The sequence below is a fragment of the Protopterus annectens genome, chromosome 12.part0, assembly GCF_019279795.1.
Source record: "Protopterus annectens isolate FY-2018-M chromosome 12.part0, PAN1.0, whole genome shotgun sequence".
NCBI classification, from domain to species: Eukaryota; Metazoa; Chordata; order Ceratodontiformes; family Protopteridae; genus Protopterus; species Protopterus annectens.
In genome coordinates, this window is record NC_056746.1 from 672,965,260 (window position 1) to 672,990,185 (window position 24,926).

Genomic DNA, 24,926 nt, shown 5'->3' on the forward strand with positions numbered 1-24,926 from the left:
TGTCATCTACTTGAAGCAGAGACAGGAGGCACTGGTTTCACACAGTGTGTGCTGGAGGACTTGGCTTGGACACTCAGCTGAGGACTTAACTCTGTAGCTGTGCTAATGGGGAGCCTTACTATGGCCCTGGACGGAGACAGATATAAAGAAAGCCAGACCCTGGGCTGACCATGTTCCCTGTGCTCTCTTAAGGGAAAGAGAGGTCTGCATCTGAAAATACTGAGTGTATCCATTCATATACCAAGTGAATGTCCCTCTTCAGGGTCAGTGGTGAGGATTCAGGACCCTTGATTACTGGCCCAGAGGGCGAAATTGCACCACCTTTATCTATCTGCCTTACAAATATATGTTTAAATGGGCCAATGAGTGAAGGTATGGTCAAAGAAATGCAGAAAAAAATCCCAGAAAGAAAACAAGTCTGACAAGCACCAATTTGCTTATTTTTACTCTCAAACCCAAATAATTAGTTGAAAAGCACACAATTCTTCAAAAATAAAACAGTTGAATGCTATCATCATAAAAGCTAGTACTAAACTGGCTTAATGAGGAATTGATTTTAAGAAACCAAAAACATATCAATAAGCATTATTTTTATTTGTTTATCAAGTTATGAATATGAATATTTCTCAAACAAGTTTTAGCATAAGAAATGGGTATAATATATATTGCATCAGGATATTATCCCTAGCGAATCCATCATATTCAGAGGTTTGTAAGGAGCTACACATTGTATACATCTTGAACTAGTTTATACTAGCCCAATTCTTATTTATTGAATTGTGTTTCTGGAAATTCTTATGCTCCTGTGCTGCTCACACTCATGTTGCTGTGCTGCTCCTTTGCTATGAGGTATAATTGCCTAAGACAATTTATCAACCAATGGAGTTGATGAGGAGCAGAAAATATAGGGAACTAGGAGTTCTAGATACTCTAGCGGCCTTTAATATAAAAATATTGTCCTGAAATGAATTATGTGAAATGCTAGAAGAGTTTGTTGTTGCCAATACGATTAAAATTGAAGGCAAGAAAAAAAACTATACTTCTGCATGTAACTGAAAATTACATTTTAGCAAATTTTCTTAATCCTAAAAATTCCAAGCAGATCCATGTTGGTAAGTTTATGTAAAACTTTTTAATCCTAAAACCAGAAGGATAGCTCAGAGACAAAAATGTACCAGAAAGCTTAACAAAAATATGACTTTGCGGCAGAGTTAAAAAAAAATAGTCAAATGTCATAATTATGAAGAGGTATTCAGTAGCTACTAAGAGACGAGACTATAGAAAAATGATGAATGATTAATGTATTCTATATACAAAAATGTTATCAGAAAATAATTGAAATGCCTTAAATTTTACTTTAATTGTATAAGTAGCAAACAAAAATATACAATCATTCCAAGTAAGGCAACAGACAGTGCATGAAAAAGAAAAATGCGCAGATGTGGTACAAAGAGAGTAAATAGTATAAATTTCGGCAGAGCTAATGCAAACCAGGTGTGTCTTGAGATATAGCGACAGCATTTCAGTTTAAATTTAAACAAAAAGAACACATTTTTTTCAAGGTTCACAATCTGGTGCTTTATCTGTGAATTTTGCTCTTATGTTGTCATCATGCCTCCTCACAAAAAATGCAATGTTAACTTTGGGTCTGTAATTGCCTGGGTCCGTTGAAGGTCCTCCATTATGCAAGGAAATTACTGTAGCTGTTCTCTTTTCACTTGGTAACAAAACCTGTACAGGGGCTGAGATTGAACAGTGTTGTTATGGCTGTGGATACTAAGGTATATCCAAGGATATTGTCAGGAATCATAGATACAGTAGTTTTAGAATTTGATAGCACTTTTAGGACTTGGTCTTGTGTGATAACTGGAGGTGAATCAGTTTCAGCTATATCTTGAGGGACAGACAGAGGGGGGAGACAGGGGTAAAATTAGAGCTAAATTTATTGGTCAGTATGTTAGCTATATCTTCACCCTCAGCGTAGGTAACATTGTTCACAATCAGCTGAAGTAATAAATGCTTTGTGGTCGTCTTTGGCTATTTTAGCCTCAGACTTCACTTTGGTGGATTTTATAATGTTCCTGAGTTGTTTATTTCAGTGATAAGGACTCTAACAATCTAGGAATTACTATTCTTACTTTTGGTCAAAATACTTTATCTTTTATTATAAAGCTTGTTGATATTATGGTTCCACAATGTGGGTTTGTTTATGGGGTTTGCCCTGCACTTGTTCCTACAGGGTACAGCTGAATCTGTGCAGCTGTTTACATACTGGTATGCTGTGGTGGTATACATTTTTGTGTATTTAGTGGAGCTAGCTGGGTTTGGTAGGGATTTGAAGCTTGGCAATATATAATTTAGGAGTAGGTAGTTTGTCTTAAAAAAAAATGTTAAAGGTACCTTGGGTGGAAGGGATCTCTGATTTCAATTTTATTTTGAAAGAGACTGCTTTATGGTCAATCACAGCAGACAACAAAGAAATGCAAGAGATGGTGCAAGATGCTTCCTTATTAGTAAGGACAAGAGCCAAGATATTATTCTGCTAGTGGGTACTCTGACTAAATGTTACGTGGCATCTGCATTGACAAAGTCCAGGAATCTCTGTGCTTATGCATTAGTGGTAGTGTAGGTATCCCAGTCAGTAGTTGGATAGTTTAGATTACCTAGGAAAATGGTATTGGGTTTAAAACTAAGTGATTCTAGTTCCTATAAATAGGCATTCTGGCTTCTTTTTGTCATAGAGGGAGTTCTAGAGCTAGCTAATATGTGGTATGGGACCTTTCTGATGGTTATTTGGACATGAAGACCCTCTAGTGCATTGTGCTGCTTCACTAGCCTTGATGTGAGTCTCTTCTGAATGTAGACTGATACACTTCACCTTTTTTACCCTCCTGCACAGTAACTACTCTAAACATATGGAAGGCATTATAGCCTTGCACAGGCAGAGTGTTCTCCACTGTTTTAAACTGTGTCTCGGTCACTGCACAGGCTTATAGGAAGTGGAGTTCCTTGTTCAGACTTAGCATTTTTAGTAACACCTTCATATTTTCCTTTGCTTGTTTTGTTATGTTATTAGGTTTATCAGGGTGGCATTGCCTAAAAAAGGCACTATGGGGGTGGACAATGTCTTTGCAAATATTTAAACTTGTAGAGAAGACAGCTGCAGGCTATTCCTGATGAAGCAATGTGGTCTGTCAATCACATCTTCCCAGGCTGACAAATATCGGACCCCCTTTAAATGACACCAAAAACTATGCCAGTTATTGAAGTCAGCTATTTTTTGTTCATATCACAGCATCATCCTTAGGGAAGGTAGAAAACTGCTCAATACTATTCTTGTACCTGCCTCAGACACATAGTCTGAGAGCTCCATCATGTCTCTCTTTATAGACTCCAGAAGGTACACCTCAAATTGCTGATGTTGGCATGAAATATGACAGAGTCATACTGGTACTTGTTGTTCCAGGACATGAGTGCATGCATGATCGAATGAATCCTGACACCAGACAAGCAACTAACCATCACTCTTTCCTTGCCCAGCCTGGTAACAGGTACATCCATATGTCTTACAATGGAGTCACCTAAAACAAGAATGTTTGGCTAGGTTGATGCCTGCCTTATGGGTTCAACATCTGTGACTCTGGGACTCCTTGTGCTATGTGTGGAAGTAGGCTTAATATGTTGAATGCGCTTGTGCTGATGTGTTTTGGAGGTCTTTGACGTTTAGGCAAGTTAATCTTTAGAACCTCAGCATATGATGGATTGTATGTAGTGTGAGGTGTCGTGAGTGGTGTACTGCTGATGATTTTGGTGCCTGAGTTTACTGTGTGTGAGATTATTATATATGTACATCTGTCCCACAATGGGGTATATTGTTTGAGTAATAGATGATCATCAGACAGTATAAGACAATTCTTATACTGCCTCAAGATACCCATCTCAATCAGGCTAGCTTAACGGGAAGTTGTGAGGGAGTGCTAGTCCATGATACCAGCAGGAATGACTATGGGGACAGGGATAACTATAACTGCTTGGAGTTTGGTTTTAGAATGTTTGTTTTTCAGTACAAAACAACTAGGCTGGAGCCCTTCTTCTGCCACCAGCAAGAAGAAGTAAAGTAATTATAGTAAAAAAAAAACTCAATAATTTGATACTAAAATCAGTGCTGGCAGTATCGGGACATTCAATATTAAGCAATTTTATCAAAGGCTTTATCTTGAATATCTCATACTCTTTCTCATTAGTGCCTAAGTTGCTCTGTTTGTGTTAACTAAGCTCCTAGCTTTACTGAGAATCACTTATCCATTTCCATAATTTCCTAACATAATTCATTTATTTTTATTTATTCACTGTTTGCTTACCAGGTAGGTAGGCTGGTCTATGGTCGCCATTCAGCCACAACCTGGTCTCAGAGATAATTTAAACAGAGCATCTTAGACTTTAACAGAAAACAATATAATTATTAAAATAAATCAACTAGTAAAGCAATGCACATGAAACATAATTAAGTACAATAGAAAATACAGTGTAAATAAAACACTGGAAGGCACAAAGTATCACATGTTCACATAGACATGTTTTTAATATAACTGCTGAAATGTTCTCATTAGCAGTGCAATTATTATGTGGGGAGTCTATATTATGTTATCGAAAAAGCATTCCACCAAATGCCTTTTCACCGAACCCTAAACAGCGAACCGATAGTTAAGTGAACGGCCAATTCAGCGATTTTTTTTCTAGGGAAAAAAATCTCCAGGCCGATGAGAAATGACACATCACTACAAACGTGTCAATGTGGGGGGCTTCACTCCCACAACCCCCAGTGTGAGGGGCTGTGCCCCCACACCCCCCTAACTAAATATACCAACTCCAGGATTGCAATACAGTGAGGAAAGGGGCAAATTCATGATGATGGCCAAGCAATTTTTTCCCTAGGAAATAAATTGCTTAACTGGACGTTCGCATAACTGGTGGTTCGCTGTTTACAGGTCGATGAAAAGGCATTCGGTGGAATGCCTTTTCTATAACATAATATAGACCCATTAAGGGGGTTGTAGGTGAGAAGAGTTTGCCAGTATAACATGGTGTCATTGTTAAGATACTTTCAAAGCATTCATTTTAAGCCTTTCAATATATATATAGTGTTTGAATTTCTTTGGGGATTCTGTTCCAGGTGGTATGCCCTAGTCATAATAATGCATTTCCCCTATTGTAGTTTTAAAGCGAGGGCAGATAAGCATCATATTCATTCCAGTTGCCCTATAAAGAGTACATTTGTTCCTTGAATATAAGGTTCGCTCTTAAAGATGAGAAGTATCTTAGCTTTAAGACTTAAAGAAAGAAAGACAGAAATGAAGAAATGCAGCCCCCATCTATAACTGATAACCACTGAGGACACAACACTGGTTATGACAGTCTGCTAATAAAGCAAATCTGAAAATATTATTTTTCAGCAATATGAATTATTTGTGTAATGTAAGATAATTGAAAAGTTAGTAGTAGTAAACAATATTTAAATTTATGGAGAAAGATAATTTTAGTTATTGACAAATTTTTGGTTCCACCAATAAGTGCCCACGACTGCCAAAAGATGATAATTCCACAGTTTATTGACAAAAAACAATGAATGAATGATACTGGATGCACAGTTAGACACTAAAAACACTTAAAACACAGCGAATGCGATACTAAGTTAAACGCTTTCAGCCAAATCAGCTGGCCTTCATCAGAACTATAGCGTATTACTATTACGCTGTTTAAATAACTTAACTGGCACCAAAATCCATGTTTACTTTCCTTAAAGTTATACTAACCATATATTACATATATAACCTTAAAGTTCATTAATATTCATTATGTCATCAATACTGAAACACTATTAAAAAGGAAAACAAATAAAAAATATATATGTTTATGCTTATTAACAACTCAATAGTTGTTTCATTATGACTTGACCTTTTAAACATTATTTATTGTTGCCTTCATACTACTATGAATGTTTATAAATCTAGATATAAAGATGATAATAAATTGATAATAAAATGAAGATCTACTAAAATAAATAGGGAAATATTATGAATTAATAACTTGCATATAAATAAGGGATTAACTATTATTACAAGTTAAAAATACAAGAGTTATTACTGTTCGAAAATACTAACTAAATACTAAATAATTATTAAATGAATAAATAAATACTAAATAAATAGTTAATGAATACATTAAAACATTCTTTAAAAAGTTCATTAAAATGTTGTTATAAAAGTGTTTGACAAATTTCTTTTAACAATATAACAAGGATTTTACTGAAATACTTTCATGTAATCCTGGTGGAGTGGTGGCGTCCAACCATATTTGCCACCAAGTCTCCTTGTATGCCAGTATACTCTTAAAGTCACCACCTCTCTGGTCTATTTCTATTATATCAAGTATACTAAACTTGAATTGATGTTCATTCCCTTTGCTTTCTACATGTCGATATAAAGCATATATGCGTTTCTTAATACATCTTTCTGTTCTACCAACATAAAAACTTGGACATATCTCACATTTAGCCAAGTATATCACCATTTTAGTATTACAATTTCCTTGTTTACATCGTATAATAGTTCTATGTCCATTCTGTAATATTATCTTATTGTTCTGTGACATATAGCTACATTGATTACATGATCCACATTTCCTTCTTCTGTTATTATTATATATGAAATTTCTTTTCCTATCAATGTTTTTATGTTGCATTAAAAACTTCATATTACTTCCCATTTTGTAAACAAAATTAGGCTTAGTACCTAATATTCTGACCAGACTCATATCTGTACTGATTAAATGCCAAAATTTATAGATAATTCTTTTAATTTTATCCACTCCATTATTATATTGTAATATACATACTCTTTCATACTTGGAAACTGATTTATTATTAAATATATTATTACTAAATGAATTATCTGCTCCCAATAAAGGCTTATATTTAATATTCCCTTGTCCAATAACATATTCAATAATCTCATTCATCATATCCGTAGGATATCCTCTTTGTACAAATAATTTTTTAATAAAATTTAATTCAATTTTCATCTCTTCATAATCCGAGACCATTCTAGCTGCACGAATGCATTGTCCTTTAAAGACATTATATTTAACTTTGTTAGGATGGCAGCTGGAATAGTCCAAATAATTGTTAGAGAAAGTGCTTTTCCTATGTTTTTTTGAATGAACATTACCTTTGTCATGGTAAATATATATATCCAAGTATGGTAAGCCTTTTTTGTTAAAGGAATGTGTAAATTTCAAGTAATTACTACTATTATTAAGAAAATCTATAAATTGCAGCAGCTCATTCTGTTCTCCTTCCCATATAATATATATATCATCCAGAAATCTGGAATAATATTTTATATGTTGGAAGTATTTACTGGGGAACATTATAGTATCTTCCCAAAGCAGCATAACCAGGTTGGCATAGATGGGGGCACATGCTGCCCCCATAGCAACCCCCCTGGTTTGCTTAAAATATTCTCCCTCGAAGTAAATGAAATTATTATCCAATATTATTGACATCATCTCTACTAATAAACATATCTCGTCCTATTCTAAGTTGGTATGTCTCAATAAACTACTATTAAAGGCTTCCAGACCTTCTTGTTTTGGAATGCAGGAAAATAAGTCAATAACATCAATTGTCACTGTTATAGTATCACTATTCGATATTGCTTTAACAGGGAAATTAGATAGGAAGACCCAAGAATCCTTGACCATATGTTTAATGGCCGAGTACATATCCTTTAACTTTATGTCAGTATACTTGCTCATAGGAAATGTTTTAGGAAAAACTACCAGATACTATTGGTCTAAAGGGGGGGTCCTTGGTATCTTTATGTACTTTAGGTATACCTACCAGGGTAGCTACCTTAGGAAATTTAACCTTAATAAACTTGTATATTTCATCAGTAATTCTACCTTCTAATAGGTATTCTTCTATATATGAATCTATACGCTGATAAGCTATATTTAATTCATTTAATGAGATTGTCTCATAATTCCCAGTTAAATATAGTATATCATATATTTTCTTTATATACTGTGTGTTATCATATAAAACTATACCTCCCCCTTTATCTGGTTTAATTATTCTAATATCACTTTCATGTTTAATTTCATAAAGCAATTGTAATTCTTCATATGATAAATTTTTAATATTTGTACCCTGTTTCAAGTAATTATACTCCTGATATATTTCTCTTGTAACTACCTTGTCAAAAACATCTACAACAGGGTGATTAGGTGGCGTAAACATACTCTTAGTATTTATTTGATTATTAACTTCCTTACTTACATAATTATAATCCTTTTTAGGTACATTTTCAAAAAATATATCCAAATTAATCTTCCTAATGTATTTCTTAAAATCAATTAATACTTCAGTTAGGTTAAATTTAGGATTAGGTATGAATTTCATACCTTTCTCAAATAAATTAAAATTAACAGTTTTAATGGATGTATTGGAATAATTATAAATATTAAAATTATTATAAGAATAAATATTCCCTTTAATAATAATTTGATTATTACTATTTTCTACTAATTTATCAACATTTATATTATTACTACATTGTTTATTATCTTTATTATTATTATTATTATTATTATTATTATCATCTGAAATATTAAAAGACTTTGTTTTATCAGTTTCACTTCTAGGAAAAGAGACTACTTCTTTTTCTGTTAATACTGGTTGTAATTCTTTTTCCTGTAAAAATTCTCTTTCTGATTGGTTCTCTGATATGGTTGACCTATATCTCTTGGGTATCTCTGAAAATCCTGTCCCTCATATTGTCTTCTTAATCCATATTGATCCTGAGTATTATTATTATTATTTCTACTATTATTATATTTATATTTGTTATAGGCAGTGTAACCTTGTGCATCACTCTTTCGGGGACTGGGCCAATTATAGGCTGTACCTTTGTTATACTGTTCCCTGTCCCTTAACAATTTATTCTGTTTACGTTGGCTTATTTTAACAACCCATTTCTCAGCTTCCACAAATTGTCTATTATATAATTTTTCCCATTCCATAAATAATAAATCGTTCATAATACAGACATTAAGTTTTTCAGCTTCTTGTATCAGCATACTCAATCTTTCATCATTATACTTAACTAATAATCTCATATAATTAAATCCACACTCGTCAAAAAACATATTAAATTCATGTTTACCAGTATTAGTCAGATCTAAACCCATGGGTAACTTAAAAAATCTAAGCCCCATGGGAACTATCTTATTATCTATACATTTTGATAAATACACATTGTCTATTTTCAGTCCATTAATAGTCTTTAGTTTCTTTCCCAAAGCATATATCATAGTTTTTAAACTCCCAGTCTCTTCTGCAGCATCAACATATATATTTTTTATTTGTTTTCCTTTTTAATAGTGTTTCAGTATTGATGACATAATGAATATTAATGAACTTTAAGGTTATATATGTAATATATGGTTGTATAACTTTAAGGAAAGTGAACATGGATTTTGGCGCCAATGAAGTTATTTAAACAGCGTAATAGTAATACGCTATAGTTCTGATGAAGGCCAGCTGATTTGGCTGAAAGCGCTTAACTTAGTATTGCATTTGCTGTGTTTTAAGTGTTTTTAGTGTCTAACTGTGCATCCAGTATCGTTCATTCATTGTTTTTGTCAATAAACTGTGGAATTATCATCTTTTGGCAGTTGTGAGCACTTATTGGTGGAACTGAAGATTTGTCAGTAACTGGTAATTTTAGTTATGGCAGACTTGGTTTCTGGAGACAGGAGATGCAATATCTTGCAACAAAACTACAATTGAGATAGGACCATATAAGTAACATTATCAGTATGTACAGTAAATGTAAGTTATGGATCCAAAGTATGCTCAAGTATTTGCAGCTGTAGACAATAGGAATAATATTTCTGTGAGTGTACAATTTTCAGTATGTTTGATACTTTTTGGCACTCTGTGAACAGCATTACATTATACTTTCTTGAATTGATAAGCAGTCTGTTAGTAAGAAAAGCACAATTATAGTATGGAGAGACTGATATGTACATGAGCTTGTAATTTTTTGGCAAGAATCCTTAATGTGACCAAATCAAACAGTAGCGGAAGCTAGAGGTGATGGAAATGAAATGCCTGAGATTTGTGGCAGAATGCACATTGTGGGCCAAATGAAGAAATGATAACATCAGAGCAAAAGACAAGGTAGATCCAGGTGTAGAGAAGGTCAAAGAGAATAGCTGATGGTGGTTCAGTGTATATGTGCAAGAATGTGAGATTTATTTATTATTTATTTATTTTACATTTGTTGACCGGGCTAGTCTAGCTGGATATATGTCCATTTTCAGTAGAGGCCCGGGGAGAAAAGCTCCACAAGGATCAGACAACATTAAAAATATTTAAAATTACAAAATGTTAAGATTAAAAATACAATAACAGTTACAAAACATTAAAGTTCAGTTAAGATAAACTACAGTACAAAACATTAAAGTTCAGTTACAAATACATTAAAGTTCAGTTAAGATAAAATACAGATAAAATACCCCTCCCCCTATTTTCACAATTAAGTTTTTTTTTTTTTTGATGATTTGGTGAAGAAGATTTGGGAGAGAGAGGAAGAAGGCAGGAAGAAATGAGATTGTCCCAAAACAGAAAATGATGGGTTGCATGACAGAAGAGCTGCAATGATTAGGCACGTCTGTAGAAGTAGGTAAGAGAGTGGCACTGAACTGAGACAGGTGGCAACAGTTACACCTCAATCACACATACAGATTGGAAAAAAGAGGGCTGTTGATGATGATGACAATGGGGATGATGGTGATGATGATTAGGAGGAGGAGGATAATATGAACTTGCAAGTTTAGGTGTGACTTATTAGTAAGCTGTCATCTGCACATAGAGTAAGAATTAGTGTTGCTGTATCTTTAGTAAGTGTATTTATGAATAAAGAAAAGAATAGATGACCAAGCATGGATTCCTGGGGTATTCCAGTATTAAGCCTACCATTTTCAGGGTACTGATCACAGATGTAGACTTGAATTGTACTATCTGCAATTATAGCATTCTCACCAAAGTTATGTTTTTAGAGTTAGTTTAATAATATTTTATGATTAACCATCTCAAAGGCATGCTCCATATCAACAAATATACCAGCTGTAATTAGTTCCTCATTTATATTACTATATATACTTTTTGTGGCAGCCGTTAGTGCTATGGTGGTGCTGATGGTGTTAGAGAATGCATGCTGGTGGTCTGAGAGGAAGCTATAGCTCTTAATACATTTGAATATATGATTATTTTACTATATAAAAGTTTTTCAGAGGTATTTGCTGTTTGGCAGAAATTAGAAAGGGAAAGGAACCTGTTGTCTTTGAAATTGTTGGAAGAGGTTACTGTAAGAAGGGGTATTATAATGGAATGCTTAATGGTGGGTGGGACAATTCCTGTTAAGAGGGAGAGGATAAAATCTAGGTGAAAAGGTTGGAATGTCTTTTGTCTGCTTTTCTAGAGAAAGTTGGGTGAAGTATTTTGACTATGGATGATGGAAAATGAATATTTTACAGCAGTTGTCTGGTTCCTTTGACATATATTTCTGAGAATGCAACATCACATGCTGCCATACAATATAACTAAAGGGAGATATCATTGATTATTTCCTATAATCTGGGGTTAGAAGCATGAATGTTTTTGCTATGGTTTGAATTGATAAAATCAAAAAAGAATCGTAACTTTCTGCAAAACTAGCAATTGTATCAGGCATGTAGTCTGAGGTGGAATATGGGGCTCTGATGTGTCCTATTAGCTGTTTTATTTCTTTACAGAACAGCTGGGGTTTGCTGACAGAAGCTGTTTTTGTGTTAAGTACAGATATTTCACAAAGCATTTTTTTCAGTTGAATATTAGATGTTTTTTTCATTCCTTTCAGACATAGCCAAGCTGTTTCATCATGGTTATGAGGTCTGTATTCAGAGGAGCACAACTGCCCTCTGGGTCTTGTAGAGGCAGTTGGGAAGAGACAATCTACTGTCACATTGCCTTGGTGTTTCAAAGCTCTAAAATACTGCCTCAAGAAATGGTAGGCAGGCATTTCCCCAAGTCAAAGAAAATAAGGGATCCAAAGACTATTCTTATCTCTTTAGGTGGAAATGTGACAGTAGATTCATCACTGAAGTTATTTGGAAATATCAAAATTCAAAAACATCTATGAACAGGGAACAGAGCAACGCCATTCCTTTGTTTCATAACAAAGCAGTACTATGAGCCTTATGAAGCTTGAAAAATTATATATCTTACAGTAAATATTTCTGGTCTGCAATGCACAAATCCATGTTGGCAGTTGCAATGTCTGAAATAATTCTACTATAGTAAATCCATTTTGAAATGTATATATTTTTGGTATTTTAATATAGGCCTAACAATGTGGAGTCATTGTTTCTTTGAGGGCTGGGCCTGGTTGGAGCTTTGACAGGCTGCAGGAGCTTATAATGCTTAGCTCTGGGATCTGTTATGTTAAGGTCAAAGTCATCAAGAATGATAATATTTTTAGGGAAAACATTAGGAAAAAACTCAAGTACTTGACAGTTTAACCAATTTTATGACCTATTATTGACTGAGATACAATTAGTTGTGGTTATGATGTTCTGTGAAGAGTTAAGATTAAAAAGAAGAATAAGTCCTTCACTGGCCCTTAAGCCTGATCTATCATAAATCATTGCATTTTCTGAAAATTATTTGAGGTGCTGAAGTTATCCTTCACACAGGTTTCTGAGAATGCCATGATATGAGGTTGTTAGCTGGTTAACCATACTTCAGTCACTGTTCATTTGTTATTAATGTTACATGTATTTAGGCAAGCACTTTTAAGGCCTCATGCTCTGATGTTGGAAGTTAGACTGAATAAACAAGTACGCTGCAGACAGCTTGGATAGGTATGGATATCACCTGTTTCAAGCAGTTTCTGTAGTAAGTGCTAGTTTTGACAAGAGAACCTTAAAGGGATTTCTAGATAGCCTGGTGTTTTGTGTAATAGAAGATTTGAGGTAAGTATTGCTTTTTTCTTGTATATGTTGGTAAGTTAATGTAATAGTTAAGACTAACAGGCATTACAATTTTAGTGATAAAGAGTGGTTGTGGTTCAGGTTTATTCTCTTCTACAAAGAGAAGTGGTATATCAGAGAGACAAATATAGCTGATAAGTATGGTTACTATCAGATATAAGGTGAAAAGCAGCTTGAGATAAATCCTCCTGTTATATAGTGGAATGGAGTATCAGCATGTTATGGGCGATATGTGATTATCAGTGGTATCTGCCACTTAGAATAAAGGGAATATTGGTACGGGAACCACAGCACAGTCACAACTAACAGTACTTTGAACAGAGTTTAGAGAGAGGTGGAGAGGTAACTAGTGAGAAGTGAGATAAGTAGCAACCTATATGCCATTTAGGCTGTGGGAAATTTAGAGATGATAGAGTAGTCAGCAGTTTTCTGGCATATTAGTGTGCTAGATGGAGGTATAAATAGGACAAATGCTTATAACAATGTAGTTGCCACTTAGTCTAAAGGGATAGTGTCATAGGTTCATAGATTAGTACTAGGCTAACAGCCCTTGGAGGCCATTTTAAGCCAAGCCAATCATCCCATGTAAGAATCAAGCCCTGCACCTTGTCTCTGTAAGATAAATGCCTTAACCATTATGCCAACCTTCCAACAGCCTGCAACCTAAGGCAGTAAGTGAAATGAGGGAATATCAAAAAGTAGCAGCCTAGCTGCCACTTAAGCAGAACTGAGAGAGTGAGAGATGTGTCATGACTGAAAAGTCTGCCTAACTGCCTCTTTGGCTGAAGGCAGTTTTTATTGAGGAGAGAGCTTTAGAGATGTGTGATGCGAGAGGAACTGATGAGTATTAGCTGCTTACAGTATGAGAAATGTGAACTGTGTAAGAAGGTTGATGAGAGTAAATTAATGGTCTATCTGCTACTAAGAGAGGGATGGAGAGAAGTTAGATGTGAGCTTAGAAAAAGTAACAGCTTAGATGACACCTAGCCTAGTAGAGGGTTTTAAAGATGAGTGACACGAGAGGAGTTTTCAGGCTGGAAGAAATTTCTGAGATGCCATTACAAAGCATTACCCACCCTTCCCTTAAAATCCTACCATTAATAACAACCCAGCTTTATCCCCTAAAACCTTAACATTACTCATTATCAGCTCACTCTAATTTCCTAGCACTACCCATGTTCACATTACACCATCCCCCAAACTCTCAGTATTAATCACCATCACCCCGTACTTTTCCCTAAAGTTCAGCCACTGCACAGTACATAGCACACATCATCACCTAACTCTTTCCCCTAAATTTCTACTATTATACAGCAGCACCTCAGCCTTACCATAACTCAGCATTACCCATCTTTCCCCCAAACTCTTACTATTTCTCAACATCACCAGCTCTCCCCTAAACTGTTCCCACTACTCATCATTACCCCATCCCTTCCCTTTAATTTTTGCCTTTAATCAAAATCACCCCACTCTTTTCCCTAAACTCTTATCACACTAGCTCTTTTCACAAACTTCTTTCATTAGTTAACATCGGGTCTATATCACAAAATCGAATGTTGTGAACACCGAATGCCAGAAGGCCAAACTTGGTAGTTCGAAAATTGAGAATGTCAAAGTCGCAGAAACCTGAATTCTTTCCCAGGGAAAGAATTCAGTTGGCTGTTTCTGCAGCTTTGGCATTTTCGGGTCAGGTAAGTGTGTGATAGTGACGGACTTTAGGGTTAGGGTGCGGGTCAGGTAAGTATGCGGTAGTGACGGACTTTAGGGTTAGGGCGCGGGTCAGGTAAGTGTGCGGTAGTGACAGACTTTAGGGTTAGTGCGCGGGTCAGGTAAGTGTGCGGTAGTGGCGGACTTTAGGGTTAGGGCTGGGTTAAGGATAGTGCATAGATAGTGGTGTATGTTAGGTTTAGTGTAGGTTCTGAAGGTGTTTGGTGTGATTGTGTTATGTGTGTATTTTTCGGAACAGCAAATTTTTTCCCTGGGAAAAAATTTGCTGTTTTGAAGTGTTGATGTTATCTGAATTCGATCTTCCAAATTCGAACTTATGGTGTTCAACATTTTGGAAGTTCGATTTCATAATATAGACCCGTTAACATCACACTACACTTTCTACAGAACTTCTACCATCACACAGCATCACCCATCTCCTTCACTTAAATTCCTACATCACCTCACCCCATTCCCTAATCTCCTACTATATATCAATATCATCTCACTCTTCCCCTAAATCTGTCAGTGCTCAGTAGCAGCCCATGTCTTCTCCTAAAATCCTAGCATTACTCATTGTGAACCCTCCCCTAATCCCCCCAAACTCCTATTATCATTAAACATCAACACACTCTTCCCTCTAACCTCTTACACTTGCTCAGCATCTCCCCACCCCTTCCTCTAAACTTTTACCAAATCTCAGTATTTCCATACCGTACATACTCATTCTTGCAAACTCCTATAATTACTCTGCCTCACCCACGCATTCCCCTAAACTTGTACCATTACTCAATATCAACCCACTTTTTCCTTTAAACTCCTACTATTACGAAGCATCACCTCACCCTTAACCTAAACTAGTACCTTTCCCTCATAAATTCCTTTCAGATTTCACTGCTGTTTGTTTACTTCATTCAGAATTGCCTACCAACATGACATTCCTTGTAATCTCTGGAACTTTTCTTTCCCATTTTAACCTGCTATTCTTGTTGCAGTCCTTCCTTGGTTGCATGTGCTAGCTCACCTATTCAATTTTCCTCCTATCTACACCACTTCTACAGTTCTTTTTCCCATCTGTGCTTATCCTTTGTTATGCTGATAGAAATTCTAACCTACCTTTTGCCTTCTTGGTCCACCTTCTTTTGCCGCTTTCGATTATTACTTTTCCCACCTTTTCTCTTTCATTTATTTATTTGCTTTCCTCTACCTTTTCATTCCCCTCTATCACCTATATGCCAGTTTCTTACTATCTATTGAACTGTTCTGCTTTCCCCGTTACCTCTATACTTTCAGTCTTGAACTGTTCCTTTTTGCAACACCATTCTTTCTTTGTTTTCTTCCCACTTCCCTGTTTCATTTCAGCTCTCCTGACTTTTCTTCTTGATTCCCTTGCACTACAACTGGCAAATTATTTTTTATCTCCTTCTGTATTCTTGCAATTAACTGAGACATGGCCTGAATAGCAAACTATTGACATGTCAGCTCTTGAAATACCAAGTGCTGACAATTTGAAAAAAAAAAGAACAAAACTACAGAAGGGAAATTGCGAACACTGCAGTTCTCCTTTAAACATCTTTTTGCAGGGGGTCAACCCTCCCCTCTGCATCCCCTGATGTGGGGGGCAAGCACCCCCAAACTTATATATATATATATATATATATATATATATATACATATACACCAATTCCATGATTGCTATACCTTGGAAAAAGGGAATATCCCATGAAATAGCCATCTCAGACTTAATATATGTAAGTCCATATTTTGGCCATTTGGTCTTCTTGTTTTGGGAGTTGCTCTAGCAGGTCCTAACATTTCAAATGGTTACTGGCCTGAACTCCGCTATCATCTTCTTCAGCTGAACTATCTCAATGTCTAGTATCCTGCTTCAGTCTGGTTCAACATGTCAAGTACTTCATATCAGAAAATCACCCTAATCATGTTGTATTTTGCCAAATATAATTTCATCAAAGTTGTTGTTGTTGTTGGTCTTTCGGCTTTTCCCGGTTAGGGGTCGCCACAGCGGAACTCCAGTCCACTAATGATTGGCAATAGATTTTCACAGCGCTGAGTTGCCAGCTTGATGCCCAACCTTCAACGAAGGCACGCTTATTCACGCATATCTTTCGGAACACCACTCAACCCATAAGGAGGACATGCAGACTCCACACAGAAGGAACTCCCACACTCCAGCCGAGAATCGAACGGGAGAACCTCTTGCTGTGAGAAACAACTCTACTGCTGCACCACTGTGGATTTTTAAAAGTAATTCTTCATATTTTATGTCCCTGGTTAATCTGTTGTACAATATCATTGAAATATTTCTGTTCATGAACTTGCCACAATAAGTAGCCTTTTTAACACCTCTTGAGTACATTGTGAGTTGACTAAGCAATAATACTTGAACTGTCTGAATGTATTTCACTCTGATCATAGACTGACATATAAAGTTTACTGAGGCTGAGTCACCATTTAAATCACTAATATTCTATATGACATCTATTTCTCAGACTTTCTGGTCAGCACCCCTAGTCAATGATTATCCAGGTTTGAAGGTGACTATAAATTGAGTGTTATTATCCAATTTTCCCCTAACTCACCATTGTTCCAATTTGAGCTACACCATGTTAATAATGGCACAAGAGCAATGGTCCCAAATTAAATGTGAAAAGATGTAGTATAGTTCACTATTCCTTATCATTTAACTATCATGTCTCTGCAGTAGTTTGGAACACCCACTGTCTGGCTCTTCTCACCAAAATTCAAAGAAGTTTTATTTCCCCTTTATTTATATCTCATCATGGCCATTACTGGATATAATGATCCTTTTGACAAATGTATCACTTAATATGAGAGACATCAAAGCATCATAAATAAAAAGATCAATAACCACAAACAATTAGTTATCAGGACAGACTGTCATCCTTCTTTCTGTACTTAGTCTCTTATAGACTCCTGCATGGAGATATTTACCTAGTTTTTGAGCCATGAAAGATCCGTCCCTCTGACTTCCTATTCCTTTGCATAAGAAATAATTCCTCAAATGCCAGGTTAAAGAAACTAAACCTTCAGGAACAGATAAATAAGACACCCTGGCATAACAAATTTATATCTCAGTGCTTCCTCAACTCCTGGAGCAAATCTGTACTATATGTCAAACAGAGTTCAAAGTTGTTGTTGTGTCTTTCGGCATTTCCCGGTTAGGGGTCGCCACAGCGGAACTCCGGTCCGCTAATGATTGGCAGTAGATTTTTATGTACCAAGTTGCCGGCTCTGATGCACAACCTTCAACGATGGTATGCCCATTCATGCATGTCTCCACACAGAAGACGCTTTAGCTGAGAATCGAACAGGACAACATCTTACTGTGAGGTGACAACGCTACCGCAGCACCACCACCGCAGTTTTTTCAAACAGAGTTCATAGTAAACCTAGATAATTAGATTGGCAGTCTCAGAATTTTATAATTGGATTGGCAGTCTCAGAATCTTATGTGGTCTAACTTGTCCAGTCCTCCTTCAGGATAGGGGGAACTTTTGAATATTTTTTTTGTAGGCTTGTAATTGCCTGCACATTAATTGCTTAGTGCTTACCAGTGAACCTTTGAGCCTATAATGTTATATATGATTGGTGTTGTATAAATCTCCCTTTGCATGGTGCTGTTTATCACTGTTGTATCTGTGTACAGAATCACATCACTGGGATTGAATAAGAATAGTTGAAGCCTATGGTGCTGGCCCTCTTACTGTCTCAGTAATGTTTGTTTGCTTTCTCTAAATTTTGTAATTCTTCATTTTCTATCTTATATGAAACATTAGTTTGCATGGTTGTTACCGGCTGTACTTTTTGGATGTATGCCCACTGTTAAAGGAAAGCTTCTCAGTTTTTCTACACTGTTAACTGTATTCTATGTTACTATTTATAAAGGTCAGCAACTTTATCAGTCTAATGACCGTGTGTCTTCTAACACATGTAAAGTCACTGTGATCATTTTGTCATTTAATTATACCTCGTCCCCAAAGTAAGCCTTCAGAAGTAATAGAAAGTTTGGGCTGTGTGCAAATAGCTTTAGAGCTCCTTTCTATAACTTTGATTGTGATTCTAACCTTTAAAAATATGCCACTTTTTATTGCTTTAACTGATGTGATCAAATCTATCATTATTTTACATTCTGTGTTCATGGTTCATAAAAGTACTCCTTGGTTTCCATTACTGCCATTTCTGTAAACCATATGTGCAAAATTTAAAACATCTGCTCTCTCTCTCTGGACAGTTGAACTTCTACTTGAAAGTTTAACATGGTTGCTCTCTGGACAGTTGAACTTCCATTTGAAAATGTAACATGGCTGCTATCTCTCCCTGTCTCTCTATGGAAAGCCGATCTCTTTGGAACAACTCTTGCTGCTCTGTCTTTACAACTTTTGAGTATTCCATTCTCATACCCTATATTTTTGTGACAGGACTGGTTGTGACACTTCTAGCTGCTATTACTTCTTGGATGTGGAGATCAATGTGTGTGTGTGTGTGTGTGTGTGTGTGTGTGTGTGTGTGTGTGTGTGTGTGTGTGTGTGTGTGTGTCTGTCTGTCTCTCTGTGTGTACTAGGTTATTCCAAATGTATTAAGTGATTGATTTAGAGACATTCTCAATGTGGCTCTTTTTAGTCTCCGAATCATTTATTATCACCATAGTGCTATTAGAGCTTGGTTCATAGGTTCATAGGTAGGTACTAGGCTATTTGCCCGAAGGCATTTATAAGCCTGGCCGGTATGTGTTGGCTTTTGTCACCCCCTTAGATTAGTTCCCTGTGCCTCTGTCCAGCAGAGCCATTGAAGTGATCCCTGTGGTAAACTTTCTGTTTCTCATCCACTCGTCAAGGTTTCTCTTGAAGATGGTTAGAGAGGAGCTCTGCCTAATGTAGATTGGAATCTTATTCCAGAGCATGGGAAGTCTCTGGGACAGGAATCTATCCCTCCAGCATGTCCTATTTATTGTTGTGGTGAGGTTTAAGTCCCTAGAGTGAGTGGCTTGAGGGGATATGGTTTTCTTTAGGTGGAACATGTCCATCAATTCTGGGTTGGACACGGCCTTGTATGTCAGGCAGAGAACACCTCTGAGTAGGCAGTATGCAACCAAGTGCAGCTGGAGATTCTTCAATCGAGCTACATAGGGCATCTGTTTGAGGCCAGTGATCCTCTTGGTGAGGTACTTCTGTGGTCTTTCCAGCTGTTGCAGGTATCTTGTAAGGTACATCCCAAATGGGGTGTTGTACTCTATGATGGGTCTGATGAGTGATGCATAGAGGCGCACAATGACCTCTTTTGATCTGGATGCAAACCCTTTTGTGATTAGGTGGGCCACATAGAAGGATTTTCTTACCACTTTGACAATGTGATTATGAAAGGAGAGGTTACTATCTACTTGGGTCCCAAGATCCCTTATTACGTCTTCCATATTTAGGGGGCTACCACCTATGTGGTAGTTTGTGGGTACTTTGTTTTTTCCAAAGGGGATGACTATGCACTTTTTGGCATTTAGCTTGAGGCCATGGTTTTGACACCAGGTATCTGTCTCAGTGAGACCCTTTTGGAGGATGTCTGTGTCAGCTGGAGAGTCAATTATAGGCCCTAGTTTGCAGTCGTCTGTGAACTTGGTCAGTCATAGTCCTCCTCTACTTGCCTGTACCTTAGAGAAGTATATGCCGAACAAGAGGGGTCTAAGGACTGAGCCCTGGGGAATGCCACTTGTCACCAGTTTAAACTCAGACCTAGCTCCCACAACTCTTACCATGTGGGTTCTGTCCATGTGCCAGTTGGCAACCCATCTCGTGACATAGGGGCTCATGTTCAGGCTGGTGAGCTTGTCTATAATACCTGAATAGGGAATGGTGTCGAAGGCCTTTGCAAGATCTAGGTAGACTGTGTTGACCACCTTTCCCTCATCTATAGCCTTGGTAACTGTCTCAAAGAAGGCCACCAGGTTTAGGAGGCATGATCTGCCCTTAACAAAGCCGAACTGGGTAGGGTCCAGTGTCTGGAGGTTCCCAATGTCTCTGTTAATCAGATCCATGATGATGCACTCCATAGCCTTGCAGACCAAGCTAGTCAGGCTTATAGGGTGATAGTTCCCGGGTCTGTTGTGGCTCCACCTTTGTGAAGCAGAATAACCGTTGCTGTGCGCCACTCTATGGGCACATAGTCTGTGGAGATGCTGAGTTTAAACAGTGTGTTTAGGTGCGGGGTTAGTTCATCTTTGAGCTCATGTAGGATGCAGCCTGGGACACAGTCCAGTCACATTGAGGCTGTGTTTTTGGCTTTGGAGAGGGCTGTTTTAACCTGAGTGTCTGTGATTTCAGGGGCACTACATTCTTCTGGTATAGTTATGGGCCCTTTTGGGGGTGAGAGGGGGGTGAAGTTTGCACTGAACCTGTTTGCCAGGACATTGACTATATTGGTCGGTTCAATATATTTTGTGCCATTCTGCACTAACTCCGAGCAGATCTCAGAATTGCCACTTAGATTCTTGACATAGTTAAAGAATGCCTTGTGGTTATCTTTGGAGTCCTTGGCAATTTTTCTTTCGAAGCTAGCCTTGGATGATTTAATGAGATATCGTAGTTTCTTGCTGATACTGATCAGTGATGCCTTCCCTTTTTGGGATTTTACTCTTTTCTGTACTAGTTTCCTCCTTCAATTGTATAGCTTGTTTATGGCAGGCGTCCACCAGACTGGTTTCCTTTTCTTGGAGGAGTGAGTCTTGGTTTTGCTTGGGATAGCACGATCCATGCATTCTTGTAGGTGTCCGTAGAGTGCATTAGTAAAGGATTTTGCAGTTTGTATAGCGTTATCCTTTAGCAAGGAGGCTTTGAAACTTTCCACTTCGGTCTTAAGTAACGTGAAGTTTGCTTTTGAAAAGTTTTTCATGGCGATTTCTTTGACCGGAGGTGGGGGCGGAATGTGGATATCCAGAGTGATTAGTTTATGGTCAGATCTAACCAGTGAGGGGTTGATCTCCAGTGTGGAGCACTGGTCGCCCATATTGGTGATGACCAGGTCCAATATGTTGTCACCTCTGGTGGGGGTGTTGACCAGATGATCCAGGACATTTGAGTTTATAAATTCTAGGAAATGTTGGGCAAGGGAGTTAGTACTTCTCCCAGTTAATGTTTGGGTAATTGAAATCACCCAACATCAGGGTGTTTGGTATGACCTTTATGTTTTCCAGTGTTTCCAGAAATGCGGAATAGGGGTCCTGGGACATGGTGGGTGATCTGTAGCAAGCTAGAATTTGAATTGCAGTTTTGCCCATTGTTAGTTGCACATGGATGGTCTCTGAAGCATCATGCTGTGCCACTAACCTGGAGGTATGGGTATCCTTGATGAATATGGATACATCCCTGCCTTTTGTATTTCGGTCTGGGTTTTGTGGCCGAAATGTATGGTATGAATTGTAGCCTGGTAGTGCTGGGGTGCACTCTGGAGCCTTAAACCAGGTTTCTGTTACTGCACATATATCGATTTTCTCCATACTGAGAAGTGGCTTGAGTGCATGCATTTGGGATTTAGACTTCTAGCATTGAGTAGCATTACCCTCAGTTTTTTGTTACTTGTGCTATTTACGGCAGTGGTTTGTCTTTTGAGCCTTGCCTAAAAAAGGCACTATGGGGGTGGCAAGAGCCTTAGCCAGTATTCAAAAGCCTAAGGGTGACAGGTGCAAGACTGGATCCCCTTTGAATGACACCAGAAGCTTAGCCAATTGTTGAAATTAATAATTTTTTTCTTAATACCGTGGTATCATTCTTGGTGAGGGCAGGATGCTACTGAAGGTCAGGGTTATACCGGCCTGGGCTACATGATCAGAGAACTCCTCCATGTCTCTTTTCATGTAGTCCAGGGAGGTATGGCTCAGGTCATTCACACCAACATGGACAATGACAGAGTCGTATTTGTACTTGTTCTGGAGTAACCTGATTGCTTGTGCTATGTGGCGGATCCTGGCACCCGACAGGCAGCTAACAGTAACCTTCTCCTTGTTCAGCCTAGTGAGTGGGACATCAGTGTGCCTGACTATAGAGTCACCTATTACTAGTGTGCTCGGTATGTTATTTAGCCTTAAGGGCTGTGATTGCATGGCACACTGGTTTTGTGAAGTATGTGTTTCATGGTTTGTGTTTGGGGGTGGAGGTTGCTTGGATGTCTGCTTTGGAGTTATCTGTTGCTTTTGCAGATTTTTATTTAGAGCCTCTGAGTATGTTTTTGTGTATTTATGTGTGTTTTTTGCCAGTGATGGTTTCATAGGTCTATGTAAGACTGCTGGTGTGATGCAAGTAATTCCCTTCTCCTCTTGACTGCCTGGTCCAGTCTTGGGTTGAGAGAGCTTATCATCCAGTTTGGCTATATAATTGCATCTCTTGCATCCATTAGTGTTTGGTGGTAGGAGGAGAGGATTGTCTGTGTACATGAGGCAGTTGTAACATTCCCTCAAAATGCCCACATTCACCAGTTGGATCAGAGAGTACTCCTGAAACTGCCCTTTGGACATGCCTGGATAGGTACAGTGAACTGTTTTACTGATTGGCTGGTAAGGTCAAATAGACAGCCTTGTCCATCTCTACAGTATGGGGGGGGGGGGTCTAGTGTTAAGGTATATTAGTGCTTGCTATGAGTTTTGACAAGTGCCAGGCTAAGGCGTGAATGGTTTGAGTGCTTAAGTTGAAAGTTTGTCTAGTTCCAAGGGGAAAATTGAAGAGTAGTCTTTGTGGAGCCAGGAAAAGTTATACCCTAGCTAACTGGTGCTGCCCGGTGTGCAAAACCATGCAAACGCGGGTTTTATAACAGGGAAATGAAAGAGAGAGAAATCAGACAAAAATGGCCAATAAACTACTCATTTCTGGGCTGAAACCACTCCTCCAGGGACAGATAGGCTGCTCAAAGCTCCCCTCTCTCACAGGTGAACAGAGAAACTTCCTTCTATCCAAGTAAGGTATGGGCAAACACAGAAACTTGTAACACAACCCTGAATTTAGCACTAACCTGAAAACTGGATTATACTAGCTTAGAAAGGTGGGAAAACAAGTATATTATTTTTTTTTTTTGTTTGTTTTTTTTCAGAAAATAAAGCAGATACAATCAAAAAACACTTTAAATGCACATAAATGGCTATCACACTTGAGTGTGTAGCCTACAACAGTTAAACAGGTAATTTAAACACAAAAACAAATTTGTTAAAGTGCAGGCAGTAAACTAAGTACAATATGTAGCTGAAACAAGCTTTTTGAATCACAGAAACTCTAAAAAAATTGGCATTTTAGGCGGAATTAGCTAAGGCAGCAAGAAAATGCAGAAAAATTATACTTAATCACCCCAAAGTCTCTTTTTTGTCTCTCTGCTCCTGTAGAACTCTGCAGGGTACCAGGCAGGAGCTTGCTGAGCTGTACACAAGCACAATTATAGCAAAGAGAAAGAAATTGAAATTGAAAAAAAAAATGGGCCAAATAAACTCATCATTTTTCTGGGAAACCTCCCTCAGGAACAGATATGCTGCTCCTCTCTCCTCTCCTCTCACTGAGAGAGCAAAAGAGTTCCTTCTACAAAAGTGGGTATAGCAAACACAAAAAACTTGTAACACAGCCCTGAATTCAGCACTAACCTTAAAACTGGATTATACTAGCTTAGAAAGACAGGAAAACAAGTATATTTTTTGTTTTTTTGTTTTTTTCAGAAAATAAAGCAGATACAATAAAAAAAAACACTTTAAATGCACAGAAATGGCTATCACACTTGAGTGTGTAGCCTCCAACAGCTAACAGGTAATTTAAACACAAAAACGACTTTGTTAAAGTGCAGGCAGTAAAATAAGTACAATATGTAGCTGAAACAAGCTTTGTAAATAACAGAAAGTCTAAAAATTGGTGTTTTAGGCGGAATTAGGTAAAGGCAGCAGGAAAATGCAGAAAAATGATACTTAATCATTCCAAAGTCTCTCTTTTGTCTCTCTGCTGCTGTGGAACTCTGCAGGGCACCAGGCAGGAGCTTGCTTAATTGTTTCAGGGAGGCTGGCCTCAGTGACTCACTAGTAGCAATGCAGAGATAATTCTGTCAATGCTCCTATAGAGTTTAATGCAATT

At 37.5% G+C, this 24,926-nt stretch overlaps 1 protein-coding gene across 1 annotated transcript in view; it reads left to right on the plus strand.

Annotated features, from left to right (window-relative positions):
- LOC122816776 (cytochrome P450 2K6-like) overlaps nucleotides 1-24,926 on the plus strand; it is a 668,826-nt gene that overhangs the window by 550,085 nt on the left and 93,815 nt on the right. The gene's annotated exons all lie outside the window — the stretch shown is intronic.